Genomic DNA, 6,242 nt, shown 5'->3' with positions numbered 1-6,242 from the left:
CTGATTCCAGGGAAGCTTAAACCAAATCATAATTGAGATTGCAGTTGATGTTGTGAGCATGCCTTTGGCTTCACAACCTAGTGGAACTTGTCTTTCTCCTCTGTTCTAATCAATATATTTTGCCTTTTTTTTTTTTTTTTTTTTTTTGGGGGGGGGGGGGGGTGTTGGTGTTGTTGTTTAGGTAGGTGGTGGTGGGACACAGTTGTGTTGTGGTCGTGTTCCTAATCAGCTTCTTATATTCCAGAAGCATCTCAGTAAACCAGGGCAAAAAGCTATTGCCTAAGCAGTTTCTTGTATTCTAGACTAAGATCATATTCAAATGGACATGAAAGAGTGGTAGATCTTGGTCTTAAAGTAGTCTGTGATAGTACGGTTGGAGTTATGGATTAGCCAAAGCTCATTCAAAATGTCTGTGTCTGCTCCTGTGTTCAACTTGAACTTGAGTCTTAGCCTTAAATTTAGTGTTTATGAGTGATGAGTAAAAAACATTGATATTAATGGGACCTCAGTCTAGATAAAATCTGAATAAATTTCTTGTGTTTGTAACTAATTTGATTCTTATATTCTTTTTACTCTTTAAGAATGCATTTTCAAAGTGAAATTTTTATTTCTCATTTGAATAATCACGTTCCCTTTTACTTGTGAGGATGAGTATCTTTTAATTGAAAGAATCCACATGGAAGAACCAAAGAAGCACTTCCTAGAATGCTTCAAGCTGAAATCTCTTCTATACTAAACATCCGGGGAGCACCCAATCCTCTTTGATAACTAGGGCTTCCTTCTCTTTTAGTTTCTGCTAACTTCCATTTTTTGGATCATTTCGATCATTCTTTCCTTGACCAGTAAACTCTCATCCACCACTATTCTTTCCAGCATTTCATTAAACTAGATGCCAGAGCTACCGAAGCATCCCCTGCATGATTTTGAGAATTAAATACAGATTTCATAAGAGAAACAATGAAGGTTTGATAATATCAACATTAAATAATGAAAGAGGGGAAGGTCATTAGACTCTTTTCACCAAAGGTTCACAACGGAGAGAGGAGAGCAACATGGAAACCAGTATGGAGTCTAAAACCAACTCATCATTGCCATTTATAGTTTTACCATTAAATCACAACTTTCTCCCATGTATGTCTTTCAAGTGTTGTCTTGAATGATTATTTTTGCTGGAGAAAAATCAGATAATGTGACTTTAAGAGTTTGGTTGATAATTTCCCCTCCCTTCCCCCCCCCCCCCCCCCCTCTCAATTTCAGAGCTTCTCCAGAGATTCAGGGTACCAAGAGACTAGTGGGACTGCCTATGAGAGGAGAGATAACAGAACTTGAAAAAGTCCCTCCAAATGGAGGTTGGGTGGCGCCGCCATGTAAATTTAAACCCTAAAAATGAATTACAAGTTCAAGAAATGAGTTTGTCACTATGTTTCTGAATGGAGATGCTGAGGGATGGGACATGGTTTAAGGTTGAGTGGGTCAGTATTGATAGAGTTGCTATTTCTTTCAGAAAATCTGCAAAGCAAAACACACTTGGGTGCTTATATGAAGTCTATCATCAATTTAAATGTTTCTTGGGTTTTCTGGATCTAAAATCTGCTTTGTAAATGGCTGCCATGAAAGAATGATCAGAAGTTGCAGTTTTATCCAGTCTTTCCTTGCATGTCTCAAGCCTAGGTTAGACTTTGAATTGGTGCTGATCATTTGATTGCTTGAAGGGGTCGGGACTACTTATTTTGCAGGAGTGAATTAAGGTCACTAGCGTCATTGTAATCCTAATAGCTATTATATGACATCTTCTTATCAATAGAGTGCAAAAATGTATATCTTCACATAGGTTCAATTGCCTCATATGTCTCTTTCAACTCTTCCATCTAAAAAACAGTCTGCCCTTGCTCCTACTTCAGAGGATCCTTCTTGAAAATTGTTGCTTTATGATTTCGAAATCCAATTGTTATGAGATATTCATATAAGACATATGATGACATGATGTAAAAGAAGATCTCTGAAGAATTTCTGGATCAGTTGGACTAGTAGAATTCCACCCGATCAGGTTGAAAGTATTAATTTTGGCAGCGCAACTTTTGAGAGTCGTAACATTTGATTCGGATGAAATTACGGGAGCCATAATATCTTTTTCGAAACGCCAACCAATGGTCTACAAGTTACTTATTCAATTTTTTCATTGGAACCAATTTTGAGGTCAAATTCCATTGTTTAAGGGATCTACCGGGCCTATGAAGTTTTGCTGAAGTTTTGCGTGCGATTGAGGAATCTTAGTTTCCTATTTTACCATATTAGTTCGTTTCCTGATTTATTTATGTTTCTTTTTTCTTTTGTAATCCGGCCTCCTTTTATAAAGGTCGTTTTGGACAAAATAAAGTATCTTGAAGTTTATGAACGAAATTGCTTTGTTTATTTTTCTTTCTTGTTGGAATTAGGGTATTCTTTACCTTGAGGTTTCAAGGGTTGTGAGCACTATAATGAGATCTAGCCCCCATATTTCTTACTGCGTCAATACATCTTCTGAAATTCCTTCCAAGAGTCAAGAGTTAGTTGATCATGTTCCTCTAAAGTCCATCCATTGGTCGAGTTCCCTTCAAACCCTTTTTCCAAATTTTTCTATTTTTTTTTTAGTATTCAAAAACACTTTTTACTCTATTACCAAAAGCATTTGATTCGTTCTCCACGAACATTAATAAGGAAAAACATTTCACACTCATACACACTTATATGGAACAGAAATGTTACCAAACAAGGCCAAAGTACATTTTTTTGTTTTTTGGCTTTAATTTCCTTTGAACCGGGGGGAAGACATTGGTTACAAGTATAGGGATCTCGAATCATTCCATTGCACCTTTCCATTGAAAAAAGAAAGAGGAATAAGAATATCAAATAAGAAAAAAAGAAGGTTGTCAAGTTGCGCGGTGCCTACGCCTAGATATGGGAAGGGTGAAATAACCGCTCCACCCCTCTAAAATGAAAACCTCACCCATGTTGAATGCCTTCATGCATGCTCTCATTGGCCCCATGGCTTGGCAGTGATACTCTTCCCCTTTTTTTCAACTATCTTATACATTAATGCCACGTGGGAATTTGATTACAAAGGGGGAAGAGGGGGTGCATTAAAGCACATGGTGCCCGGTGACCTTGGATACCTATGTGCACTCTAGTGGCAGCTGGTATTAACCAATTGTGCTCAATTTTTTAATACCTTATAATTACAAGGGAGAAAGAACGCAGTCTAGTCGCATGCGGTGTGCGACTTTTGCGTCATGACACAGGACCATACAAAATGACAACCCCCCCCCCCACCATGACAAGACGGAAATGCTTGAGGACTCGGCGATCATTTCGCACGTCCCTGTATCTGGGAGTAGGGGTCACTCATTGAACGCAACCAAGTAGTGTTCTCTTTTCCTAATTACAATGACATTTTTTCTAATATAAATAATGACAATGGGTGTACAATTGGGTCATAATGCACGTAGCCTTACCCCAGCTTTTCTATGAAATCAAGGGTAAAGCTGTGTATATTATGACCCTTCCCAGACCCTGCAGTTGCGGGAGCCTCATGCACTGGGTACACCCTTTGGTGTACTAAACTAAACTGTGAAGATACTGGACTGTGTCGAAGATACGGTTGATGCTCGTTACCTTACAATGATGGGCGATATGCTAAACCATGAGGATTTTCGGTGGCATCTCAAACAAAATCTTAAATCACTTCTTATATAAAACTTCTTGCTGTGAACATATTGGCTTTAGTGCAAGACTCTCACTAGCTACTTTTTTTTTTTTATTGAGTTGGTTCCTTTTAATCTTTGACATACAGCAAAGTATTTTTTCTTTTTGGTAAACAGCAAAGCATTTATTCTTCTTTTGAAAAGCAGTTGGCATAAATTCTTAAAGAAGTGTTTACACCTTCAAGAATGACTCAGTCATTATTTTTTTTCTTGGTGAATAATGACTCTACTCTCCAGTTTGTTCTCGCTTTAACTTGAAGTGTTTACATTTATCTGTTCCTCCATTTTCTTCATTACATCTAATAGGGGGAGTGGACTCCACCCGGGTAATGTGTTCGGTCTGGGGGTAGGGTGATCATTTTCGTCCCCTGTTAGATGTAATGGAGAAAATGGAGGGGCAGATAAATGGAGACGATAAAGATCCGTTTACACCTTTCATGTTGGTTTCCTTTGCCTTCTCTTCCTCTAAAAGTAACAAAATTAATTCAAAAGCTTGATGGAGAACGAATAAGAGCATCTTCATGAGAAAGTTTAAAGGGAAGTAATTAAGCTTAATTTAATTAAGCATTAGTTTGCCGACCAGCCCACAAGAATGCTCCAGAGCGAATCCCCATTAATTTCCACCCTAATTAAAGACAAAAGGGTGAAATCTCTCAAAATCTATAAATGATGTGGGAGGGAGAGAGGACTACATGATAACAACCTCAAGAGTTTAATTAAGAACTCAATTTCTGCTGTTTCTATCTCTGTTTCAAAATGCCCAACCGCATTTCACAGCCACAGGAGAAAGAAATCAAGAATCAACCTCCATCAGGTTCCTCAGAGTCATCATGAATGCCCTTTTTTTTTTTTTTTTTTTTTATTGTTTTAATTATTGAGTTAATTAATTTTTGGACTAACTGGGTATTAATTACTTGATGATCGATATTGCAGGTTATCCAAAAGAAAATCAAAGTGGCACTGGAAAGAAATGCTGCCCTCGTTTTAAAAAGAAAGGGGAGAGGGGATTCATTGAGGGATGGTAAATTTTATTAATCCCTTAATTACAATCCATCATTGAATTTGCTCACAGATCGATTACATTCCCTAATGCTAATTGTTGTTTTTTTCTATTGATATCTACTGGTCTTCCAGCATCTTTGCTTTGTGTTGCTGTTGGCTTTGCGAAGAATGCTTCTAATGGAACTGATCATGGAAGTTTGTAATCACCATTTGAATTGATATATTTATATATAGTTGTGTTCTTCTAGCTTTCCCTTATCATGCATCATCGATCTGTAATAATATTTGTTTGCCTTATCATAATTGGAAAATCAGGTTTTTTCGACACAACTCATTTTCATCAAAACGTGATCGATGAGTCAAATTTGATCGGGATGAGTAATGTATTTTTTTTTTAAATATAATAATTAAGGGGGGGAAAAGAGTGTTACTTGGTTGCGTGTGGCATGCGACTCCTGCACCTAGACATTAGCTCACGCGAAATGACTACATTCTAGTGGAAAGAAAAAAACATAATGAAACAAAAATGATACTGATGCAATAATTGATTTTTGTGTCTATATCTCTCCTCAAATTTAATTTTTCCCCCTTTTGTTTTTTCATAATAACTAAACATAGCTATTACGTTTGGATGCCAAGAAAAAGAGAGAAAATAAAATTTCAAAAATTTTAAATTTAAGGAGAGAGACACCTAAAGCAATCATTGTATTATTAAATTTAAACCATTGGATCGAGAGTTGGAATTGGACTGCGTCTTAAAAGCATATATTCTCTTTTTGAATGTCCCCCAAGTATAAGTCTTTGTTGTGAATGTATGGATATGATCAGTACGAGATTCTTACCACTTAATTGATTTGTTCCTTTCATATCTTAGATTTCAAAGCATATATTCTTTTTTTGAAAAGCAAATCAAAAAGCCACACAATGCATATGTATACGACGTAAGAGAATTTGATGACCATTAAAGTGTTAACAACAGTTTAACTTTGACTAAGGTCGTGCTACGTGTGGTGAAAATTCGTCTCACACTAACGGGCATGTACAAATTTTAAGCGTGAAATCAAGACAAGCATGAAAAGGAAAAGATGCACAAAGACACATAATCAGGCCCTTGGTTGAGAAACCCCAGCCTTGAGGGCAGGCCAAGGTTGGAAATTTCTGGCCTTGAGTTAGGGTTGGACTGGGCTACGGTTTAGGCCTTGGGCAAGTCCAGCCCTGTCTTCTTCCTCTTCATCTCCCTGGCCTAGCGGCCTAGCCCCTGCATCTCCCTTCCCCCTCTCCATGATCATGGCTAATCAAGGTCATCCTGACCAGAACCTAAGGATGGATCAAGGTTGGATTGTCAAGCACTGAGTCAAGGTCGGGCCAGGCCTGGGTCCAGCTAAGGGGACTCACGGTTGGGTTGGATTTTAAAAAGCTAGGCCCAATCCAACCCTGTTGTAGTCCTACTCTATCTTGAATTTGCCTCTTGCACCAACATCCCTTTTTCTCATTCAGCTA

General features: G+C 37.8%; 1 long non-coding RNA gene across 1 annotated transcript; it reads left to right on the top strand.

The window, feature by feature from the left end:
• Positions 1-4,494: 4,494 nt before the first annotated feature.
• On the top strand, positions 4,495-4,946 carry LOC122644095. The gene is made up of 3 exons (XR_006330232.1): positions 4,495-4,554; positions 4,674-4,761; positions 4,875-4,946. It is a non-coding gene; the product is annotated as an uncharacterized LOC122644095 (long non-coding RNA).
• Positions 4,947-6,242: the final 1,296 nt, after the last annotated feature.

The sequence above is a fragment of the Telopea speciosissima genome, chromosome 10, assembly GCF_018873765.1.
Source record: "Telopea speciosissima isolate NSW1024214 ecotype Mountain lineage chromosome 10, Tspe_v1, whole genome shotgun sequence".
In the NCBI taxonomy this organism is placed as follows: Eukaryota; Viridiplantae; Streptophyta; class Magnoliopsida; order Proteales; family Proteaceae; genus Telopea; species Telopea speciosissima.
Note: the sequence above shows the minus strand (reverse complement) of the source record. Positions and strands in the feature narration are given on the sequence as shown.